Source organism: Pan paniscus, chromosome 16 (assembly GCF_029289425.2).
Source record: "Pan paniscus chromosome 16, NHGRI_mPanPan1-v2.0_pri, whole genome shotgun sequence".
NCBI lineage: Eukaryota > Metazoa > Chordata > Mammalia > Primates > Hominidae > Pan > Pan paniscus.
Window position 1 is genome coordinate 23883769 of NC_073265.2, and position 25756 is coordinate 23909524.

The 25756-nt window shown below is 39.7% G+C and overlaps 1 long non-coding RNA gene across 3 annotated transcripts in view; it reads left to right on the forward strand.

The window, feature by feature from the left end:
- LOC129394008 (uncharacterized) overlaps window positions 1-18391 on the forward strand; it is a 97140-nt gene extending 78749 nt beyond the window's left edge. For 2 of the 3 annotated variants that reach the window (XR_008621186.2, XR_008621188.2), the window contains exon 3: window positions 15320-15527. This is a non-coding gene — a long non-coding RNA (uncharacterized LOC129394008). Of the gene's footprint in view, window positions 1-15319; window positions 15528-17123 lie in introns of those variants that run through there. The other variant, XR_008621187.2, reaches the window with a different exon arrangement.
- Window positions 18392-25756: the final 7365 nt, after the last annotated feature.

A 25756-nucleotide genomic window follows, 5' to 3' on the forward strand; every position in this document is an offset into this window, starting at 1 on the left:
AGTAAAAATTGTGAGTGCCTGCTCTCAGAGTATTCTTATGTTTTCTTCATAAATCATATACATATTTTCCTGTATTACTATATTCCACTCAGTTTTAATCAAACACAAAACAGGATGATTTAAGGGTGAAAGAAATATATTTTATGCCTAGTTAGCATGATGACTTCATATTATCATTAGCATATAATTAAAGGCACATTATGCACTTAAGATGAGGTTCATTGTTAAAAATAATGAATGTAAGTATCACAAATTCATAAAAATTTAGGATTTTGGGGCTAACTGCTTTCTTCTCTGAGTAGGTCTCCATTGTATTTTACTTTTAAGTGATGCCAATGAAAATATTCTACTAGGAGTAGACCTATTGATTTCTCATTGTTCATTTGTGCTTCCACTACTGGCAATTTCTTCACAGGAACTTCTCAAAAGTCATTCTTTCCCTCTGTATTTCTCACATGCAGAAGGATGTTCTGGAGCCTCTTGCACATCAACCTATTTTTTTCTCTCTCTTTTGGCTTTTTCTTTAGGTGTTTTCTCCTCTTCACCCAGCTCTTTACTCTGTCGATCACCTTAACCTCTCTGCTAAGTCCAGCTTTTTTTCACCAGCCTTTATCAGAGGCTCCCATCTCTAAATATTCTCCATTTTAGAAAGAGAAAGCTTGTGCATTCTTATTTACCTAGTCCTAATAGGAGAGGGAGAGGAAAAGGGGAAAATTGGGAGCATATATCTATTCATAAATCTATCCATTTCCCTATATCTATGAATACTGGATTGCATTGTAAATTACCAAGAAACATCTCTACCAACAACCAACAAAGAAAGAGAAAGGGATTTCAAGTACTTAAGGTTTGCAAGTCGTTTCTACTTAGATTAACAAGTTGACTTTAGAACAGAATTTTAATCACAACCTTGGAGAAAAGTGAAAGAATGGGCTTGAAGTAATAAAGTGATCCATGAAACCAAACATATAGAATCAGAATGCAACATAACAGAATAAAACGTTGCTTACTTATTGTACCTTGGTCATTTGTACTTTAAAAAGGGAGTGAGCTAGGGGAATTGATATGCAAGATCTGATTTGTATGCAAGAAAAAGTACAGATGGTCAAATGTAAAGTAAAAGATATAGCCCAAGAATTGCTGAAGTTAATCCTGTCAGAAGGCAGCAGAGGATAAGCACATTTCTTTTAGGACAGGAAGAAAAACTGAAGGTATCTAACAGGTGAGACACATGAACATGCAGTGATATACAGAAATCTCTCAAGAAATTAGGTAGGGCCGAAGGATTTACAAACCAAAATAGACATTCCTGGCTGTGAGAGAATTTACTGGAGTATACTAATGGGGAAAAAAAAAAGCAAAACAAAAGGAAAACAGGAGCAAAGTTATGAGTCAAGATTATGAGAAAGGCAAGAAAGAATGAAATGAAACGTCTGTAAAAATAGAAGGACAGAAGAAAGGTAGCAGGCTTACAGAGAGAAAAAGGAGGAAGGCTAAATGCTGCTAAAAGATACACTTCTGGTGTTGAAGTGGTTTTTGTAGTGTTTTTGGAGTATCAGGCGTCAGGATAAAATGTTACCCCAGCCTTGAATTTCTTTCTAGATGTCTTTATGGCCAAAAGTGAGTCACATGTTCACTCTTAAAGCAATCATCAGCAAAGGGAATGGCACTACCATGTTTGTCTAAGATGATCAGGGTTTATAAGGGCTGCCTCATCCAAAGTATATGGCCATTTAAGAGCTAAAAAATAGCAGGAGCCATGTGCAGTGGCTCAAACCTGCAATCCTGGCACTTTGGGAAGCCAAAGCAGGAGGATCACTTGAGCCCAGGATTGGAGACCAGCCTGGGCAACATGGTGAAACCCCATCTCTACCAAGAAAAAAAAAAAATCAGCTGGACGTGGTGGGTCTTGCCTGTAGTCCCAGCTATGAGAGGTGGTGGGGGAAAGTGAGGGCTGAGGCTGGAGGATCATTTGAACCCAGGAGAGCGAGGCTGCAGTGAGCAGTGTTTACACCACTGCACTCCAGCCTGGGTGACAAAGCGGGGCCCTGTCTGAAGAAGGAGAAGGAGAGGAAGAGGAAGTAGTAGTGGGACTCTATGGAAAAAAAGAAGGAAGTTAGGTGATTGTTGGATAGAGAACCAATAGAATCTGCCACAAAAGCAGCTATGGATTTGGTGAAATATGAGCTAGTCCTTAAGTTAGATACAGACATGAAAAAATGTGAAAAGGCGCTTTCCATTGGGAGGGAATACCCTGAGTAAAGGCACAGGGACAGGAAAGAAGTGCTGAGCGCATTTCTGTTTGATGCTACTGGAGGGTATCGAGTACCCAGGGAGGTGGAGTTGGATGACATGCAAGGATATATTGGTTTCAGATCATAAATGGGGTTGAATGCCAGAAAATAGAATCTAACTTAATTTGGTTAAGTAAATGTGGGCTAACTACACCTGATTATGTTTTTAAAAGTTTTAATTCTGTTTGTTCTTCCTCACTCCCCAATTAAAATATTTCAGGGAGTCAGGAATAGTATCCATCACACCCTTTTTAAGTTTAGAAACAATTGAAATGTAGATGTGGGAGTCAGATAGATGGACATAAAAATATTACCTGTGTTTCTGCTACAGGGTCAGCTGGATTTGAAGGCCATGGTTTACATGTGCAGCAACAATGGATTCCCAAATATGCCCGCTGCAAGAGATTTAGCTCCCCAATCAGTCAGGGCAGCGTCAGGTATGCAGGTGTCTCCTCTGGGTGCTGCGGAAGAGCAGAGTGAGATGTGCTTTTTGTAGGTGGCAAATCCCCAAAGAGGAAGGAGGAAAGGACTGGGACAAGCACCTTCAGCTTCTTCCAAGCTTACCATCCTATAAGCTACTCCTCTTTCCTGGAAGAGGAGAGTTTCCTGGTGGAGCCGGAAGCTGTAGACCCTTCCACTTGTAACATCAAAGTAGAGAAAAGAAATCCCCCTGACGCCACACATGCTTTTAAATAAGATGCAATAAACTCTTTGCTTATGATCACAACATATGCCCTAGTATTTTCCCGATAACCTCGGCCAATAATTGGTTCTTATGGCCCATTCCAAGACACATTGTTGCTATGGCCCTTCTTCCCACATCTATTTCTCAGGCAATGTCGCTTCCTTCTAACCCTGATATTGCTTTTAGCCTGAAATATAAATTCTGTTTTGTAACTCTAAACGCTATGTGATATAGCTTTGGGATTATACCTTCCCAATTAAATGATTTGAGCTGTGAAAGCACTTAGCAGAGGAGCTGCATGCCCCATAAATATTTGTGAGCTCTCCAGCCCCATTTCCCCATGCCTGCTTTTCCTTTTTAGGTCCTTGGCCTTCGCCTGCTCCTCTGCAACTTCTTTCCAACATCATTTTGTAGGTTGAGCTATTCTGTTTTTGGAAACCTTGCTCTTCAGCATAGCAGTCCTTTCTCATCAACCTTTCAACATTGGCAGATGAAATCTGAACTGAGTACACTTCACTGTCATCTTCTGCCTTAAAAGTTGAAACTCCAAACTATTTGACTATAGAGCTCTTCCAGAGGCTGCTGGTGAGATGCCTTCTGACTGTTTTTACCCTGTTACTCCATTACATTGTCATCATCGCATCATAAGAGGAGGATCTATCAGCTTTGCCACACCTCTTATACTTTTGAAAAACAGAAATTATCTATGAGAAAGTTGACATTGGAGGTGTTCTCTTGGTCAGATTTCCTTGTTTTCTATTGTATAAATTATCTCACATTTACTTTATTTTACCTTTCCCTTATTTTCAATCCCTAACTTTATATATATATATATGTGTGTGTGTGTGTGTGTGTGTGTGTGTGTGTATGTGTATACATACACATACATACATATATATATGTATGTGTATATATATGTTTTGAGATGGGGGTCTCACTCTGTCACCAGGGCTGGAGTGCAGTGGCATGATGTTGGCTCACTGCAACCTCTGCTTCCGGGGCTCAAGCAATCCTCCCGCCTCAGCCTCCTGAGTAGCTGGGACTGCATGCGCACACCACCATGCCCGACTAATTTTTGTATTTTTTATAGAGACAGGGTTTTGCCATGTTGCCCAGGCTGCTCTTGAACTCCTGAGCTCAGGTGATCTGCCAGCCTCGGCTTCCCAAAGTGCTGGGATTACAGGCGTCAGCCATTGCGCCCAGCCTATTCTTTTAGATTTCTTTTCCTCCAAGATGCATGCCAAGAACTCATGAAATATATTTCCTGATACTCGGGAACACTATTTGCATGAGGGCTTACCATTTACCAAATGCTTTTGCAATTCAGAAATGAACCTCTATAAGACAGAGTTCTTAAATTCTGCTCACTTTGATTCTTAGAATCAATCTGAGCTACAAACAGGTCTCACCTAGTCTAGATACTTCTAAATGCAAAACCCTGAAGTGTTTTTATCACTCAGATATGAGGATAACAATAGGATTTTTGAGAATTGGTTGACCATACACTCAACATACCTCTTTTCTAAGGCCCCATGTGACAGTCAATCACATAATCCACTAGGGAACTGATGATAAACTTTTACCATCTCTGTGTCTTCTCTGGGTCCACAGTGCTCTCGGCCCCAGCCATGTGTATCAGGACACTTCTTGCAATGGGATTAGCTTGAAGAGCAGTCCTCCCAGAGGTGTGGCTTCCCTCCGGCATCCTCAGTTTAACACCAGCTGTGTACTTGCTCACGGCAGCTTTGTCTTCCTCAATCTAAGTGCCTCGTGTCTGTGTTGGCTTTGCCTAGTTCACTCCTTAGATGGCAGTGGACTCAAGAAATGTTTCAAATGTTTTCTAGCAGGGAGCTTCAGTTTCTTCTTGGAGTCTAAGGAGATGTCTTCCTAGTAACATGATTGGCTTCTTCAACCACTCATTGCTGAGAGCCCTGATGAGAACCCAGTGTTCAGTCTCAGCACTCTCATATCAGACCTCACCTCCTGTGCTGCAGTCTCCATCCTGGAACTGTGCTGGCCATCTCGGGGTATAGGAGGGTAATTTAGCACATTGAGGATTGCAAAGCAGGAAAAAAACCTTGCATCCTTAATGATGTTGAGTCACTGAATTAACCAACAATGGAATTTTTCTACCTCTGGACTTCTGTTATGTGTTTTAATACATTTCTTTGTTTTGCTACTTTTAGTTGGGTCTTCTGTTACTTGCAGCTGACAACTTCTTAACTGATCATCTTCCCTGAATGAACATCAATACAGGAAATAATCTCTGCCTACTTTGAATTTCTGTAACATGTTAGCTATATTTCTATTATGGAAAGTTTTAACCTTATGCTACCATGATTTGCATAAATACAATTTTCCCTTTATAAATTTGTACTTCAGATCTTAGTGAATAGTACTAGTCTCTATAAAATGTGCTCCAAGTACCACTTATCCCATGAGATACTCCATAAACACAAGGTTCTGTGGTCACTTAAGTTGGGAGACACTGAGTGCTGTATCCTTCCCGAGCAGATTCACAGTATATCTTGGCACATGGAAATTGTTAAGGATGATATTCTACCCCTCGTTAGATGTGGGGTGAGCTTTGGTTAGTTGTTTAGTGAGTTAGCTTATGAGACCCAGTTTCCCTACTTGTAAAACAGGTACAAAATATGTACCACACAGCATTGCTATGGGAACCTGAAATAATGAATATAAAATATTTAGCCCTCTACTTGGCCATTTCCCAGAATGCCTTTGGCTTGAACCATGTGTACTTGAAGCTTCTTGCTTCATTAACCCATATTACTACATTATTAATTTGTGTCTATATACTTGCTCACATATCACTTTCAGTTCCAGACGTTTTCTCAAGGACTTTGCTTCCTTCCAATTTGCTAAGAGCTCTGAATGCATAGTAAGTGAGGCTCATATAAGTGCTTAATAATATCAGTTATTATGATTTTGATACTACTATTTGCATATTAAAGGCTCTGAGAAGTCCTGCGGAAGAGAGATCTATTACTACTTTAGTTCTGTTTAAGCTGGAACTTCTCAAAATTATCTGAGGATACAGCCACTTTTCACACAGTACCTCCTCACATTCAGCAGGAGCATTTTATAAGATACATAATTTGAGAAATGTAGCCTTGTCCACATCACCCAGGCAATAATCCTGGCAGTCATTTTATACAAATACCTCTGCTTCACCATCTCACCTGCCATATCCAGTCCATAATCAAGTTCTTCTAGTTCTTCTGATCTTACTTCTTAAATACCTCTAAGATTCACCCACTCCTTTCTACTCCTACTATCACTGCTCTGGAACTCTCGTATCTTTGCACAAACCTAATGGATCTTCCTGCCTTTAGTCTTGTTCTCCTTAAACCCCACTGCTTCCTGCACCAGAGGGATCTATCTGTGCAAATAGGTCATTCACTTCCTTACTCAAAATCCTTCAACAGCTCCCAAATCCCTACAGAGTAAAGCCGAGTTTTGTCCCAAGGCACTGGGGTCCTTTTCTGACCTGACTGCTGCCTCGCTCTCCAGCTCTGTATCTCCCAAGCCCTGTCTTCTGCTTTACACTCTTTCTACACCAATCCCATCATGCCCTGCTGTTTATGGTTTGTGAAGTTCTTTTGTCACAGAACTCTCTTCTAACTTGCTTCATCTGGCTCTTCCTTATCCTTCACAACAGCTCGAGTAACAGCTCCTTGTGGTCTAAGATCACACCTCTAGACTCCCACAGCCACCTGTGCATATTTTTATATTGTTATTTGTCCTGTTTCACTGAAAGTATTTTGCAGGTAAAATCTCACACATTTGACTGTGAACTCTTCAAATGCAGAAACTGTGTCTTTATTCCCCTTAGCCCACCTCACCTGCCTTTACACCCTTAGTGCAGAAACTCATTAAATATACAGTGAACTGAGCCATCCTGAGCACCAGATTTTTACTGTCTTCATCCTTCAACCAAAAAAAATTAAAAGATTCAGGCCGAAACAAATGTCTAGTTGTCCTCTGGGGTAGCCCTGACCCCCATTTTCTGCCATGGCTGCAGTCAACTGGGCTGGGGAAACTACAGACTCAAAGACTTGAGCCTTGCCTCTGTCTGAACCACATGTCAACATGGCTTCCTGCAGAAGTGCAGAGCGACAGCTGGGCTGTGCTGACTGGAGAAAAGATGTCAGGCTAACTCCCTGCTACACTGCAGCTTCAGGCTGGCTTGGGATGAGTGGACTTAAGGAGCCAACCTAGCATCAGCTCTTTCTGCCTTGAGGGATGTGGGGGAAGCATGGAGGGAGAGGGAAAAGGTGGCCTTGAGAGCCCAGAACCAGCCCTACTGAGGGATTCTATAGGCAACTTGGAGCAGGTCCCTTCAGTAGACATCGGCGTTTTGCCAAACAGCATCATCAGAAGCATTGTGTTCTATTTAACTGTAATGTGAAAAAAATCAAGGTAATTGAAATGCATGCAGCTGGACTGCTATTCAGATTAGGCAAAGGAGTCAGCCTGTATCCTAAGTCAGGATGGATGGTAGACCAGCTCTGACAAGGCTTCTAGGCACAGGGGATATACGGCAGCATCAGCTTTATCAAGTCTGATTTGATTAGTTTCTCCAGTCAATTTTATGCAGTCTGGCCACAGGATATATCATCTTTCCAACTTTCTGCTCTGCTCTTTTTCTGTTGATTTTAAAATGGTGACATTATTTCCCTGTCAAGTGGTCACAGAATTTACCTAGTGGTGTTCATGAGGAAAACCCCTTGTATCTGCCATCCTCAGATGCTGAATGTCTTCTTCAGCTAAAACAAAACTTACTTGACTCTGTAGCAAGAGGATCATTTTACTTCTTTCTTTTATCCCCACAGAGAGTCCCTGAGAGTCTTTTGATCAAAGGAAGAGACATTTCAGAACGGTGTGTCCTGGCCTTCTTCTTAGACACACTTAGAAATATCGTTCACATGTCTAACCATTAAGAACCATGCAATTTTTCTGAGCTCTAAAGCACCTTAGAGATGATCAAGTTGGACCACTTTATTTCACAAATACAGAGACAGAGGGTCAGAGATAAGGGAAGTCTTTGACTTACCAGGGCATCCAACAGGTAGCGATGTGTCTGAGATAATGTAGTAGAGATGTACATGGCTTCCATGAAGTTATTCAAGAAAACTTAAATCTGAAAAACAAAGGAAGATTACCTTTTAAACACCATCTTTTTCAAATAGGATTCACCTTAAGAATTCTAAGATTTCCAGTTTCTTCATTTAAAAAATATGATTCAATTTACCAAAATTACATTGAAGAAGAGCAAGTCAAGAGCAACTCTTTACAACTAAGACACTTTCCCCTCCTTCTTCCCACTTCCATTGTAACTACAGTTACTCTAACTCCTGAGTGGCCCCAGGTCCTTGCTGCTCCTCCATCAAGATTGCCCTCTGTGGTCCTTCCTAGCTGCAGAATAGATCTTCTCCATACACCAGTCTCAGAGTTGGTTTCACTCTCTGAATGTCCACTGGTACCTAATCCAGCCTATAACGATCTTGTCCTTTTCTGATCATGGATGCATTCACACTGCACAGCTATACCCTAATGCTCCCTGATTCCTGATGTATATCATGTTTCCTAAACTAGATTGGAAACTTCCCCTGGACGGGGAATATGACTTATTTTTTACAGTGGCTCCATTATACTTAACATGGCATTGGTATATAGTAGACACAAATAGTGTGCCGGTAAACAAACTCTCCAAAGGAAAAGAAAAGCCCTGATTTGTAATATTTGCTACCAACATGATATCTTTGAACATTAAATTGTAAGAGATGCCCAGAATTGACTCTATCAAGCTTATACAAGCCCACTCTGGCACACAACTGGTAGACATTAATAAACAGGTGTTTAGCCCATTGTGCACACATAATTGTGTGAAGTGTATTTGTCAGCAAGCTTCATGTTGAAAAAGAGACCATTTTTCAATATTTAGCATATAATTTAAACAATTAGTGAACATATTTCTCATTCACTCATTTAAAAGTTGCGGAGCATTTACTAATGCTGCCAATTCTGGTCCAGGCACTAGCCTTATGGAACTTGAAGTTAAATGGGAAAAACAGATATTAAGCAAGCAAGCAAACAAACAAAAACCACAGAGGAAATTATGTAATTATAAATTGTAGTATTCATTATGAAGAAATTTCAGCATGCTAACAGAGTTCTTCTCCATCCATCGAAGGTGATTGAGTTAGATTGATGAAGTGGGAGTGGAATATTTGGTGTAGCCTTCCCTAAAGAATTAACATTTCAACTGCCACTGGAAGGACAGATGAGCAGGAGTTATGCAGGTGAAGTGGAAGGGAGGCAATCCCAGAAGTGTGGACAGGGTGTACAAAGAATCTGAGGCAGGAAGGATCTTAACCTAAAACAAATTAAAAGCAGGGCAGTGTGGTGGGAGAGCAGTGGGTGAAAGACAGAATGGAAGGAGAGAAGGCTGGAGAGGTGGGCAGGGGCTGATCACACAGGGCCTAGGAGACCATGTTCATGAGCTTGCATTCTGTTATAAGTTCTATGGGAAATGATTTGTTATTTTTGAAGAAGGAAGTGATAAAATGTGAATAATGTTTTAGAAATATGACTATGGTTGCTATATGAATTAATGGGTGGGGTGGAAGTAGGCGGCAAAAGTGGAAACAGGGAGAGCTACAAGAAAACTTTCAGAGTAGAGGAGAACGATGATAGTGGCTTGGCCTTAAGTGATAGCAATGCAGACAGAGTAAAGTGAACTTGCTTAGGGAGCTACCATGTGGATAGAGTTGCCATTTACTTGGGTGGGGAATACTAGGGGGTATCTTTTTCTTGATGGGAGGGAGATGATCTCCAAACAGGTAAAGATCAGTTAGAGGATGGTAAGCCAGTCAAGAAGCTAAAGGAGCAATGGTGGAAAGATTGGAGGAACAGTCAAAGTGTAGGTGTATTATCCAGGGAAGCCAAGATCAAAGAGTGTTTCAAGGATAAGGGGGTGAGCAACTGTGTCTAAAGCAGCTAAAAATTGAGGAACATGAGAATCGAAAAACCTCCATTGGAGTTGGCAGTGTGGAAGTCATTGGTGACTTTTGTAACAAGTGTGTTTTGGGCACAGTGGTGGGTGCTGAAGGCAGGCTAATACAATGAAGATGGCAACTCTTTAGAGAAACTAATCTGTGAAGAATAGAGGGTGCAGTAACAGGAGGGGATGTGGAATAAACAAAGGCATTTTTTAAAAAGATGGACATACCTCAGCGTATTAGAATGCTTGGGAAAGGCTCTGGTAGAGAGGGAATGATTGATGATGTGGGAGAGAAAGACCTGAAGGGTTAAGTGCCTGAAACATCAAGCGGAATAGGATCTGATCACAAATGAGAGGATTAGCATTTGATAGTTTTCTACCAACCAATATGATATAGAGACAACTTTTGAAGAGTGGCTAAAATATTTATGTACTTAAAGAGAGATAGGGCCTTGCGATTTCGTGTTCTGAATTTCTTCTCACATGCAGAGATTTAGAGTGCAATAAGAATAAGGCTGTTTAGCAGCCAAAATAGACCTATTTTTTAAGTGTTGCTTGCTTGTCTTTTCCCTTGCCATTGAACACAGCAATATAATCCAGAGTTTGCATACAAAATATAAGGGAGTGTATGCCCCCATTGTTGGGGTAATGGAGGTTTTCATCATTCCCCTTGTCAACACACAGTATATGTGTTGGGAAGGGAGGTGGAGAGTAGCGCTGATAGACTGGTAGGTTTGGTAAAGAAAAGATGAAGGAACTCCCTTCTGATGGCTTCTGTTTTCTCTGTGAAGTGCAAGTCGAGGTCATTAAGTTGGAGTGAGAAGACCAGATGAAGGAACTGGCGATTTGAGGAGAAAGGAGAGGGTTTGACATAGACATTACAGAGAGTGAGAGACAGAGTTTACTTTTTTCGGGGTAAGAGTAACCAATTTAATTCTTCGCCATCAAATCTTCATATTTTCACTGATCCTTTCCTCTGTGTGCAGGAATTAAATTTCTGTTGTTGTGCAGGTTGTCTGAGAGGAACTTCCTTCTCAAGTAATGTAGGACCCCTGGAAATGTGTCTATAGCTTCTCCAAAGCAGGCCCCTGGGTCTCAGCAATGAGTCTTCTTGGGCATTACAAGCGTCACTCATCATTTGCTCTTTTGTGCTGCTTGGACCCTCACTCTACGGGTTTGTCTCATCTCTTCTGTGACGTGCTGCAGTGCACACTGCTTCTCAAAGGGCCATCTGAGGACTGGTGCCCACCTGCAAACTGTTTGTTACCCATCCTGACAGGATAAAGAACTGACACCAGAACGTAAATCAGCTATGTCACTAAGCATGCTGTTTAGCTGAGATTGTTTTCAGAGCAAGATTTTCCTCGATGAAGGAAGCAGCTCATGAATTTTCATCATGATGCAAGCTCCTTTTCTATTGGAGACCACCTTAGCCAGTTCCCTGACAAGTTACTTCAAGTAGTGCTCCTCTAGTGCAGTGTTTTTTAAGCCAATAATCATGTGCTACTTGGATGTGAAATCAATTGAGTGCAATCAATTCTTTTGTTTTTAATGAAATAGAATAGAAAAAGCAGTGGGCACTACATATAGTAATTGTATGTGAAGTAATGGTAAATGTTTAATGAAACTTTTCTTTCAATCACATGTATACAGATGTGTGTATTGGGTCACTGTGGAAAATTATTTCTTGCTGTAGGTTGGGGCCCAAAACATTTGAGAAACACTAAGTATGTAGTATCTCCTATCTCAACCAATATCCCCTTGGGCCACCATGCTCTCCTTCGTCACTACATGTTACTTGTCTGAAGCCATTTACTGTGCCTCCTTTCCAAAAACACATGTCCCATGCCGGACCCCAACACGAAGCACAACAGTGACATTTCACAGTTCACTTATCTCTCACTAGAGAACAAGCAGTGTTTCTCGTTTTCCTACAAAGCTGGGAAATTATTTTGATCTGTGTTTCTGCAGCAAAAATATGCCAAAAATAAGGTTGCGTAAGATCAGTCAGCAGGGATGTTTCCAAGTCTCAAATTACAGTCTTAGAAGAGTTTGTAATATGAAATTCAAGAACATCTTTATCTGGCTCAGGATCAGCAAGGCTTACCTTGCTATTCAGTGTCTAAACAGGGAGAATCCTGGTTTGGATGGGTTAGAGGGCTGCTGATAGACAAACTCCAGGATTCTCAGTTACATTTAAATTTCAGATTAACAGCAAATAAATTTTTGTGTGTAAGTATGTCCCATGCAATATTTGCAGTAATGAAGAATTCTTTGTTGTCTAATTAATATTTTTTAAAAGTAAAGTATGTCCCAAGTAATATTTGGAATAATAAAAAATTATTGTTTATCTGAAATTTAAATTTAACAAGGCATCTTGAATATTTATTTGCTAAATCTGGAAACCCTAAAGGGATGGGAAGCTTACACAATTTGGGAGAGGAGTCCTCTTTAAGTAAGAGAATACCAAAATACCTTTCACTGAAAAATTTTCAAAAATATATAGCATTGTAAACACATCTTCTGGAAGAAGTGTTTAGACCTTGGAAGAGGCTATGAAAGTGAGGGGCTCTGACACTTCTGCTTCATGAGCTTGACGGTAAATTCACCTGCATCATGCCTCAATGCAAGGGGGAAATCTGTATGTCAGCCTAAGTATGGCAGATAGGGAATGACTTCTTCCCTTTTTGTTGGGGGAGGGTTTTTAATGCCTGTAGGAGCATCAAGTAGTGAAGGAGAGGAAGAGGTAATCCTCTTTCTCCTATCAGCTGAGGAAGGGAAGAAGGAAAAAGGAAAGAAGGGAGGAAGAACTGAGGAAAAATGCTCTGCCCAAGAACCCCTCTGCTGTCGCAGGATCTCCTTTTGCATCTCCACTTCCACCACAGACCTTCTCCCACTGTAAAAAGAAAGGCACACAGCTAACCATTGTCAACCCTAGCAAGGCCCATTGCTCTAGGGAGCAAAAACAGATTCAAACAAGAAACACATCATTCCTGAGATAGAGCCTGAAAGAAAGCCAAGAAAGGCTGGCTGAGGAATATTGAAGAAGGTGGCAGCTTCACGCCATCCTGGTGGCACACCGTTTTCTCTCGAATTCTTTCTCTTTCTCACAATTGGGAAACAGACGGAGAAGATTGTCAAGAGGAAATGTATATTCAATAATTTATTTGAATTTTTTAAACTACTTTTACTCTGACATAAAATAGTCCTGATTTCCATATTAGTTTGACAGTGAAGATTTGGTTTGTCAATTAGATTATATGATGGATATTTTCAGTACATTGAATGTACTTAATCTTTAGCTTCTAGGTTTTGATGAAAAGATCTTGAAAGCACATGCACCATATGCAGTATGACGGAAACCACATGCTTTGCAACTGGAAAGGTGCGTTCAAACTTGTAAATTTAAAAGTTATAGGAGGCCAGGCTTGGTGGCTCAGGACTGTAATCCCAGCATTTTGGGAGGCCAGGCAGGCGGATCGCTTGAGCCCAGGAGTTGACACTAGCCTGGGCAGCATAGGAAGATCCTCAATCTCAAAAAAAAAAAAAAAAAAAAAAAAAAAATTAGCCAGGCATGGTGGTGCATGCCTGTAGACCTAGCTGCTCAGGAGGCTGAGGTAGGAGGACTGCTGAAAAAAAAAGAAAAAAAAAGAAAAGAAAAGAAAAATAAGTTACAGGGATCAGGGGCATATAGTTTTTCATCATTCTTTTGGTAGGTACATGAGGAAAACATCTTGACACCCTGCCTTAGGCTTTGTTGCCTGTTAGGATATTTCTGTTATTTTAAGGTTACCCTTATTGATCATTTCAATAGCCTGATAAAGGGACTGGAGAGATGCCTCTTGGATGAGACATCTCTGAGGAGCATCTCAATTGTGATAAAAAGCATTTCTTCATAAGTTTTTGATTCTGATATTTAGAAGCAAGTTATGGAAGTAAAAGGATGCCAGAAATAGCTTCCCTCTCTCTAGGGGTAATGCCACTCAGTTGTGTATGTCAGGAGTTGCAGTAGTCCTGTGCCTAGGCGTTGGTCCTTTCCATTTCTTCTGACTGCATGATGAAGAGATTTAGAACAAAGATGTTATGTAACAGTAAAGGATTGTTTTGTTGAAGGGCTACTTGCTCCTTACCTGGTTGGTCTTACACCGAATGCACCCCTTTTCTGGCCCTAAGGCTAGGATTCCACCAGGAAAACAACATATATCCACATCACATAGGGCACATTTCATTTCTAGTACTGCTGGATATCTACAGGATGCCACCTACACACGAAAACCTATGGGATATTTTATAAGTTTGAAGCCAGCATACTTTCTGAACCTCAAATACCAGCAGTCAATGAAACAGAAGGTTCTGTGTCCTTGTGTGCTCAGATAGTCACTGGGTTTTCATGAAGTTTCTCTGAACACTTATTGCCCTGGCTCTGCCTGATCTTGGTGAGGATAACAAAAGCACATTGATTATCAATGCCATTAAGGAATTCATTAGCAAAGGGTCAAGCTTAAAGTAAGAAGGTCCCAATATGGATTCTTGGCTAATATGACTCAAACGCAACTTTTGCAATTTCTCATCATTCAACATGTTCCTCCAACAGGATTCAGTCCTAATGAGTTATTGATGGAAGAGAAAAATCCTACTACAGTGGAAAAAATGGGAGTTTTGGAGTCAGACAGGCTTTGGTTAAAACCTTGGTTATTAAATATCTTTGGATTTTAATTTTCTTCTTTTTAAAGAGAAAATGATTATCAGCATAGTTGTTCTGGGGGTTAGAGAAGTTATAAGTATTTGGTCTAGTGCTTGATGCATAGCAGAGGATCAATAAATAACTGTTACTACCCTTGTGTTAATAATTATCATCAATATAACAATAACTATCATAAAAATAACCATAGATGAAATGTCAAGATTTGTTTAACCATGTTGAGAACTAGAAGAGAAGCATTATTGTGATAAGCAATAAAGAGAAATCAGATTATGGAGAAAGTCATACTGACTGATTTTCATTCCCCATTTTATTCTTTTTATTCCCCATTTCAACACATATCACATTTACTGAGAAAAGAAACCATCATTCAAAAATAAAGCCCAGAGGGCCAATTACCCAAGGAGAGCTCATGCCCAAATCATATCTGGCCGGGGAAGAGAATAAAATTTTAACATGCATTCCCAGGGGCCAAAAGCTGATCTCTCCTCCTACCACTGGGTAAGATGATAAAGGTATGGAACAGCAGGTGAATGTGTATCTGTTCTCCAGGGGAAAGCGAGTCAAAAAGGAAGCAGAAACAGTCTACGAATGAAATTTCTCATTTCCCTTAGGGTGAGCTCAGAACTGGGCACATTCCTCATTGAACACTCACCTCTCAGCCGGGATCAACATGTTCAGATGTGCCATACCCAGGAAGATTCATCGTGATCAAAGAAAACAATGTGATTGTGGTAAATCCCTTTATCAGTGTAGCTTATTATTACTACCAAGAACTTGAATTGATTCAAGCTACAGACTTGAATAAACCTCATGATTTAATAAAATAAACCTCACTGATTTTCCGAAGTCTCCAGTGAATTAAACCAAAGCAAAGTTGTCCATTCAGATCCCTTCCCCCACATAAATAAACTTGGTACACCATTTTGAATCTACCTTTTAACTTATTAAGGAAATCTAAAATCAGATCACTATATTTTCTAAAGGACATCCAAACAAAATTAACTTAAATTACTACAAAGATGTAGTAAATATATTGGTAGTCTCAGTGTGGTGCTGGTAAATGTTTAATACCTGGCTCACTGGGGAAAAAAGTATATATTACACATATATACATATATATGTATATATAATTTTATATGCCATATATGGTATATATACTAATATATATTAGCATTTATATATAAGATATGAATTTAACTGATACAAAGGACATGCAACATATAATTTATGAATAATAAAGTGTACAATACTTTTTATTATAAATTCCATAAAGCCAATTGACTCTACAGAATGCTTTTGTTGATTTTTTTCTGAACGCTTGTATCCATAACCATTCTGTGGTTGCAGTAAACAAATGAGTGTGGTTCTGATCTGAATGTTGGTCAATATTTTTATATATGTTATTAAATACTATGAAAGTTAAATAAGGAAGACTTATGTCAAACCTTCACTCATTTGTCAATAATGTGAGCCATTGCTGGTTCAGATAATGACTTTTGAAAACTGGAAGAATAATTTTTGTGCCATTCACAATTTAATGGCTACAGGCACAATATACTTACATATTTTAATCTGCATTAGTAACATTTTCTCTATCAATACCTTAAATCTAGACAATCAGCAAAACAATAAAGCAGGCCATGATTTGTATTATCTGACCATTTCCATGGTGTCAATATTTGCACTATAATCTTTTTCAAAAGGCCAATGTAGACAGGAGAATTGCTTGAATCTGGGAGGCGAAGGTTGCGGTGAGCCGAGATCGCACCACTGCACTTCAGCCTTCCAATAGAGCGAGACTCCATCTCAAAAAAAAAAAAAAAAAAAAAAGGCCAATGTGATGTCACTGAACACAGAGTTGGAAGAGATGTGCAATAGCTCACTATTCTATAGTATTTTCCCAACACATATACACAACCATAAATAGCATCAAGAGCATAGATAATAGTATGTGTAAAAATCATTAGGAAGTGATGACTTTTGAGTGTTATCTTTAGCATACTTTATTGTAAGTATTTAATATAATTTAAATTTTCTTTTTTTTTTTTTGTATTTTTGAGACAGGGTCTCAGCTCTGTCACCCTGGCTGGAGTGCAGTGGCGCATACTTGGCCAATTTGCAAATTTTCGTGGAGATGAAATCTCACTATATTGCCCAGGCTGGTTTCAAACTCCTTAGGCTCAAGCAATCTGTCCACCTCGGCCTTCCAAAGTGCTGGGATTACAGGTGTGGGCCACCGCACCTGGCCTAATTTAAGTTTTGATGATGACTATGTTTATCTACCAGCATTAAAAATTTCTGAATTTAACAACAGGCACTTACAAGCCTGCACAAGAACTTCCAGAACAACACTGGCTGTTTATACAACATTTGTTCTCCCTTCTTCCTTTTTTTTTTTTTTTTTAATGCTTGAAGATCTCACCTGCTTCATCATCACCACTGATGACTTGGAAGATGACCTCATCCCCAGTTCTGCAGCCCACCATGGTAATTCCAGTTCCCTTGTATGATTTGAGAAAGGCCATTTAACTCAATTCTGGCTAATAAGGTGTGAGGTAAAGTCCATTGGAGGAGTTACAAAAGAAGTTTCCTCATTTCTAGAAAAGAGGCACAGAAAGAGGTGGCCCCTTTCCTTTCTCCAGATATTGTCATGACTCGGTGGGATCAAGGAATGGCTATAGCCTACCAGTTTGTGGGTAGCTCAAGTCCTGTTTGGGAGATGAGGCTAACTCACAGGAAACGAAGACAAATACAATATAGGTTATACATGTCTGTTTTTCTACTGAGTAGTAACATAGTCTCTGAATTTAACAGGATTTCAGACGAAAGTTTGATCAGCAAGGCCAGAGTCACCAGAGAAGGCTCATGGAAGGAGTGTGATTTGGTTCAGGTCATAAAGAATGAGTGAGGTTTGAGAAAAAAGGGAATAACAATTCATATGCAGAAAAAATATGGGGGCCAGTCACGGTGGCTAACATTTATAATCCCAGCACTTTGGGAGGCCAAGGTGGGTGGATCACCTGAGGTCAGGAGTTCGAGACCAGCCTGGCCATCATGGCGAAACCCAGTCTGTACTAAAAGTACAAAAATTGGCTGGATGTGGTGGTGTGCACCTGTAATCCCAGCTACTCGGGAGGCTGAGGCAGGAGAATCACTTGAACCCTGGAGGTCGAGATTGCAGTGAGCCAAGATCGTGCCACTGCACTCCAGCCTGGGCAACAGAGACTCTGTCTCAAAAAAAAAAAAAAAAAAAAAAAAAAAAAAAACAATGGGGAAAGGCGTGGTAAGAATCACTACAATATGGTGAAAAGCTTGGTCTTTGGAGACAGATCTGAGTTAGAATTCCTGGACTACCACCAATTTTGTTACCCAGAGCAGTTTATTCAACTTAGCAAAGCTCAGTTTCCTCACCTGGAAATGAGAAATAATATTAGTACTTACACCATAGCATCGTTTTAAAGAATGAACAAGGTAATGCAGGTAAAGTGCTAAGAACAGTGGCTGGCATACAATAAATATTCATTAAGTGATCATCTTTATCATTTGTTTTGAAACTCATGTTATTATAAGTTTTACTCCTCATAAGCTATTACTAGGAGTTCAATGTATTGATGGGACAGTAAAGAGGACAACTGAATTAGATGGGGGGAGTATGCTGTGGAATAGTAGGAAATAATATTGAGAAGTAGGATGGGGCCAGATTATAGCTAGCTTTAGCATCTCTAGTGTTGTTGTTGTTGTTGTTGTTGTTTTCCAAGATTTGGGTCCCTAAGTGAAAAGCCAGTTAGTGAAAGTGAAATATGACACGATCACCCTGCCCAACAGCAGTGCTAAAAGGATTCTATTGCACTGCCATGACTGTCCATATGGAACTGCCTGCAGATGCCCTTTTGGAGGTTGTATAATGGATTTTTAAAAGAATGCTGCCAAGGAAACTTATTGAAATTTTCTTTTTGTATATACAGATCAATTCTATAGGTAGAACCTTGACATTGAGAGCTGAGATTTCACATATGTTAAGTCTGTGTCCCAGCCTCTGTGGTCAGATGAATATAAGACATATAGAGCAGAGCAATGAAATGTTTCTGATTAACAAGAATACATCATGGAGATATGTAAGTACCTCCAGTACACATCGTGAATCTGTCTACTTCTCTCCCCTCCATCTGGTGCTACCACCTTACTCCAAGCCACATCATCTCTTACCTGGACTGGTTTTCCAGCTTCTATTCTTCCCCCACTAAAACTCATTTTCCATTTTCCAGTGTGTTTTCAGAATTTTAACAAGGTCACGCTTTTCCCCTCATCTAAAACTTTCTAATGACTTCTTATCATGCTTGAAATGAAACTCAAACTTCTTACCCTGGCTTATAAAACCCTTCCTGCTCTTGCCCTTGCCTTTCTTTCCATCCAATTTTGGGAATGATTACAACATAGTTGCAGTCATACTTCCAGTCACTTTATTTACTATACTTCAGTGATGCTGGCCATTTTTCTTGTCAAGCTTATTTTCACCTTAGGGCCTTTGTACTGATTATTCCCTTGCCTGACATGCTTTTCCCCAAATCTTTACATGATTGACTCTTTGTTGTTCAAGTCCCCACTTAAATGTTGGCTGTTTTATTTGATTATATTTTTCTCTAATTTTTCCAACCACTATCCCTACCCTCTATTAAAACATAAGCTCTGTGAGAGAAATGATCTCATATATCTTGTTCCGTGACTGTCTCTGCATCTGGAACAGAGATCGGTACATGATATATTCTTAGAATAAAATTGTTGATCAATTGGATGAACGAGTGGATGGATAAATGGTTCAGTCCAGGTAGATACAACTTGTCTTCCAAGGATTCTCACACACATACATACACACACTCGTACACACACACACACACACACACACACACACACAATGTCTCGTATTTTTAAAAATTTTTAATTTTTCTCCCTCCCTGCCACCACCCTCTTTCTTCCTTCCTGCCTCCTTTATTTCCCTAATAAGTCTGAGTAGAGGTTTATCTATTCTGATATCTCAAAGAATCACTTTTGGTTTTATTAAATTTTGCTATTAATTTTTTGGTTATTTTATATTCCATTAATTTCTACTTTAATTTTTTACTATATCTGTACTTCAATCTACTTCGGGTGTAATTTGCCCTCTATTTTCTATTTTCTTAAGGTGGAAACTGGGGGCATTGATTTAACACATTTCTTCTTTTCAGAGTTGTGTTTTCCCCTGAGTTTTATTTTTAGGGACATCCTACAAATTTTTTTATGCTGTGTTTTCATTTTCACCCAATTAAAAATACTTTTGAATTTCCCTTTTGATGTCTTCTTTAACCTGTGAGTTACTCAGAACTACATATTTATTTCTCGAATATTTGGGGATTTTCCAGAGATCTTTCTGATACTAATTTCTTTGTGTTCACAACATACTTCGTATGGTTTGAGCCATTTTAAATTTATTAAGACTTGCTTTATATCTCAGAATATGCACTATTATTAGGTGGTTGGCATATTCTATTAATATCAATTAGGTAAAGATGTTGATAGTGTTGTTTAAAATTTCTATATCTTTACTGATTTTCTGTCTACTTATTCTATCAGTAATTGAGAGAGGGCTATACTTTCACAGAAGGCAGGTTTGCACAGATCTAGGAAGCAAAAAGGCTGAAGAAAGAGGCTAAGGAATGCAGTTTCTTAGAAACACATATTTAAGGCCGGGCGCGGTGGCTCACGCCTTTAATCCCAGCACTTTGGGAGGCCGAGACAGGCGGATCACGAGGTCAGGAGATAGAGACCATCCTGGCTAACACGGTGAAACCCCGTCTCTACTAAAAAAAAAAAAAATACACAAAAAATTAGCCGGGCGTGGTGGCGAGTGCCTGTAGTCCCAGCTACTCGGGAGGCTGAGGCAGGAGAATGGCGTGAACCCGGAAGGCAGAGCTTGCAGTGAGCCGAGATCACACCATTGCACTCCAGCCTGGGAGACAGAGTGAGACTCTGTCTCAAAAAAAAAGAAAAGAAAAGAAAAGAAAAAAAGAAAAGAAAGTCATATTTAATAAGGAATTAAGAACAGAAGCCATGTCTGTGTCTAGGGTGGCAACAAAACAAGATGGTGGATCCCTGAACCAAGACCTCCCAGACCCAGGACTTATATACCAGGATTGGTTCAGAAGGGATGTGTAGGACAATTGAAGTATGAGAGCATCAAGGTTACTTGACATAAAGGCAGGATTTATGGTAAGTACCTGCTGTTACACAGGAACAATAGATTAACCGGAAGTCTTAGAGTCCTTCCTGGAACGGGTTAATCAGAACCCAACATGGTGGTTTACTTTTCAAGATGGAGTTTCTTTAGCATCCACAAACATAATTGTGAATTTATCTATTCTTCCTTGAAATTTTATCAAATTTTTTGTTTCCTGTCTTTTGAAGCATTATTATTAACGTACATAAACATTTAGGACTGTGATGTCCTCTTGATTAAGTGATTCTTTTAAAATTATAAAATAATCTTGTCTCTGAAATCTGAATCTGAAATCTACTCTGTTTGATATTAATATGACCCTTCCAGATTTTTTTTTAACAGGGAGAAGCATAGTATATTTTTCCCTGTCTTTTACTTTTAGCTTATTTGTGTGTTTTTATTTAATCTAAGTTTCTTATAGGGAGCAAGTTAGATCTTGCTTCTTTTATTCAATTTGACAGTCTCTGCCTCTTAATTTGGGTGCTTAGATCATTTATATTTAATGTGATTATTCATATGATTAGATTTAAATCTCCTACCTTGCTATTTTTTATTTGTCCTGTCTGTAATTTATTTCCTGTTTTCCTTTTTATTTGCTTTAGTTTGGAGTAGTTGAGTAGTTTTATGGCACCATTTATATCTTTGGTTGCTACAATGTTTTGTTTGTTTTAGGGGTTGCTTTAGATTTTATAGTATGCATCTTATCATAGCCTACCTTCTTGTGGTATTATATGAAGTATAAGACCCTTTCAAGTGTATACTTTTTTTCTTCCAGGCCCTGGTGCAATTTTATCATAGATTTTTCTTCTTTATATTTTTTAAACTCCATACTACATAGTTATTATTGTGTTTAAACATTTAATTATTGTTATAAACTGAATTGTGTACCTCCTTCCCCATAAAAAAATGTATTTGCTGAAGCCCTAATCCCGAGTACCTCAGAATGTATCTGGAGAAAGAGTCTTTAAAGAAGTGATTAAAGTAAAACAAGACCATTAAAGTGGGTCCTAATCCAGTTGGACTGATGTCCTTATATGAAGAAAAAATTTGGACACAGAGACACTAGGGATGAGTACATACACAGGAAACAGCAAGAAGGTGGCTGTCTGTAAGCAGAGAGGCCTCCAAAGAAACTAAACCTGCTGACACCTTCATCTTGGACTTCTATCCTCTAGAATTGTGAGAAAATAGATTGCTGTTGTTTAAGCCACCCAGACTGTGGTATTTTGTTGGCAGCCCTAACAAACCAGTATGATTATCTTTTTAAAAGGTTTAAATGATAAGAAACAAATCTTACGTATTTACATATGTAGTTATCTTTTCCAGTGCTATTCATTTCTTTGTGTATTTTCATATTTCCATTAGGTAGCATTTTTCTTCTACTTGATGGATGATATGGTTTGGCTGTGTCTCCACCCAAATCTCATCTTGGATTGTAGCTCCCATAAACCCCACATGTCATGGGAGGGACCTGGTAGGATGTAATTGAATCATGGGAATGGGTTTTACCTCTGTTGGTCTCATGATAGTGAATAAGTCTCACAAGGTCTGATGGTTTTATAAAGGTCAGTTCCCCTGCACAGGCTCTCTTGCCTGCTGCCATGTAAGACACGCCTCTGCTCCTCCCTTGCCTTCTGCCATGATTGTGAGGCCTCCCCAGCCATGTGGAACTGTGAGTCTATTAAACTTCTTTCCTTTATGAATTACCCAGTCTCGGGTATGTCTTTATTAGCAGCGTGAGAACAGACTAATACAGTGGACTTTCATTACATTTCTTATAGACAGGTCTGCTGGTAATAATTATCTTCAGCTTTCATGTGTCTTAAAAGACGTTTATTTTACTTTCATTTTCAAAGAATATTTTCACTGGGTGTAGAAGTCTAGGTTGAGAGCTTGCTAATTTCATTTCTTAAATGATGTTGCTCCACTATTTTCTCGCTTGTGTTGTTATTGAAAAGAAATCAGTTGTCATTCCTACCTTTGTTACTCTGCATGAAATTTGCCTTTCTTTCTTTCTTTCTTTCTTTCTTTCTTTCTTTCTTTCTTTCTTTCTTTCTTTCTTTCTTTTCTTTCTCTCTCTGTCTCTCTTTCTTTCTTTCATTACAGGATAGGGAACGCCCAAGCATGAAGGCAGAGAGAAGTGGTGGGGAGGGGGAATTTGCAAGAGAAGATAATGGGGAAAGATCTCTCTGGGGGTCAGGGGAAAAGAATGGTTAAGAGCATGGACAGCCTGGATTTGAATACCAGTTCTGCACTTACCAACTGAGTTATCTAAGGCAAACTAAGTATCCTCTCTGGACCTTGGTTTCCGTTTGTATAAAATGGGGATAATGTTTTCTACTCCAGAGACTTGGCATCTGAGCTGAATGAAATGATTAATATTTGTAAAGTGCTGTGACATAGAAAAAGGTATGTGTAAAATTAAGTAAACCATTAGAACACTAAGTGACTCATAATAGATACAAACCCTTTTCAATTTAAGCAGAATTGGATTTTGTTAAGAGGATATTGGCTAGCTCATAAAATGTCTAGGAGGAAGAGATGGGCAGACCACAGAGCTGGTCCCATGAAGACACCACAGGCACAAATGGCACAGATACCATAGATGCTGCATTTTGCTGATGCCATGATGTGGGACTCAGAATGTTGCCAATAGAAACTGAAGGTAGCTGCCTCCATTCTCCCCATCAAGGATCCAGTAGCCTCCCTGCTTTCTTGGGTCACCAGCCTCTAATTTCGTGGCTGGGGTGGGTGGAGACTCATCTGAGGTGGAGGCTCATGTCTGGGGTGGAGTAGGTTAGGGCTTACTCATAGCTACAAGGGAGCTTCTATAGTGGGAAGTAAGCTCCACCTCACAAGTTTAGGGATTTCCCACTTTGAGCAATGAGACTTAAACACTGGGAAGTTTAAAAGAATGCTAAATGGGCAGAAGCCACCAAGGAAGAAGAATTAAAGAATATTAAATGAAAGAACCAGCAAACCCATATACAAAGTATAGGCTATTTATAAATACTTATGGATCAGATCTGGGTGAGAAGTTGTTATAAGGGATTACAAAATGGATTGAAAAGGAAATAATCTAGAATTCCTTAAGGAGGTCAGAAATAGTGCAGTAGAAATATTGTGTTTTCAAATGTAGGAACAGGAAATTATGATACTATTCCTAACCCATCATAAGGGTCATGGCCAATATTCTTATAAAAAAATACAGGTTAACTAGAGAAAATCATAATACATTTATTTAAGCAAAGTTTTACACGACATAGGAGCCTTGAGAAATGAAGACCCAAAAGCCAGGAAGAGCTTTCTGTTTTTATGCTTGGGTTTGATGAAGAATGGACAGCTGTATAAAAATGTGATTGGACAAAAAGGGTATAATCCGAGAGCAACAGACTGAGGGGGAAAGCAAGCAAGACCTGTCTGTTCAGCTTCTTCTTGACCTCTCTGTGTAGCGTTTCTTCCTCCTAGGAAGGGGTCCCTCTGGAATGAGGGTCTTCAAGGGAGAAGGGAGAGAATGACCTTTCTAGGTTTTATGGGTGGCTTTGAGAAAGAGGAGTTCTAGTTTCTATGACCCACCTTGGGGAAGGGGAAGTGTGGCTTCTATGACTCACTTTGGGGAAGAAAGAGAAGCAGGAGACAGGAGGATGGGAGAAGATGGGAAAGACCTTGGTTCTGAGGCCTTTCCAGTTTTCTTCAGTTCAAAGTACTCAGCACACCAAAGCGCCATGCTTTGGAGTATCATATTCTGAGCCCAACACAAACATAAGTTTTCCATTGTTAATTTTTCTCTACTTTCTCAGGGTCTTCATTCCTACATTTTTACAGCCCAGGCGCTTCATCCACTGGAACTCTCCTCCATTACTCCCACCCTAAGCATTATTCTACACTCCATTTTTGCTCTCAATCAACTATTGATTCATTTTCCTGCAAAGGTGTTCACCAATAATTGAGGTGGCCGCTGATAAACCATCAATGTGTGGAATCTCCGAGGGAACATTTACATTTCAGGAGAAAAACAAAGCCTTTAAGCTCTGAAGGAATACAAAATGTAGGAATAGCATTTTGTGGCACAGAGTTCTCCCTGGCTCTCTGAAAAATGGCTCTAGCTAAGACATCTGCCTATATTGCCAATTCAGCTCTCTAAGTCTCCTTCCTTGTGGCTGGCTGGTTGCAAATGAGGCGTACCCATCTATACACAGAAGACTTCTGAGGGTCATGCACTGAGCACATGCCCCTCTCAGGGTGCATGTGCCGACCCCTCCCTTTCTTTTCAGCCCCTGTTTACACCATTGCCTTTTGCCCTATGAAGACACAGTCCTCCCTAAAGCCCAGTTCACCCCGTTCTTTCCTTTCTCAAAGGTTAAAAATAGCACTCTCTTCAATGACCTCAATAATTTAGAACCCATGAATAAGTCATTTGCCCAGGAGACTACATTGGGGCTTCTATTTTTGCCTATAATCTCTCACCAAGCAAAATGACCTCTCTCATGGAGCCAACAATGACACCCGTTGCTCTTCTGGCTTCCCACAGAAAGGCACAGGCAGAGCTTGCAAAGTAGTCTTTCCTCAAGGACAAGATGGACTGATAGGTGTCAGTGACTTCAGAATGTGAGTAACTAAACATGAACTTAGCCACGTATGCCTTGCTCAGAACTCCTGGAACTGCCCAGAGCATATTCCAAGAGGAACACATTCTATAAAATGGGGGAGGCAATTTCTGCCTATACTGGCCCTCCTCTCCAGCCCTCCATCTTTGAACCTCAATAGAAGAGCAATATGAAAGCTGCTCAGGCCCTTA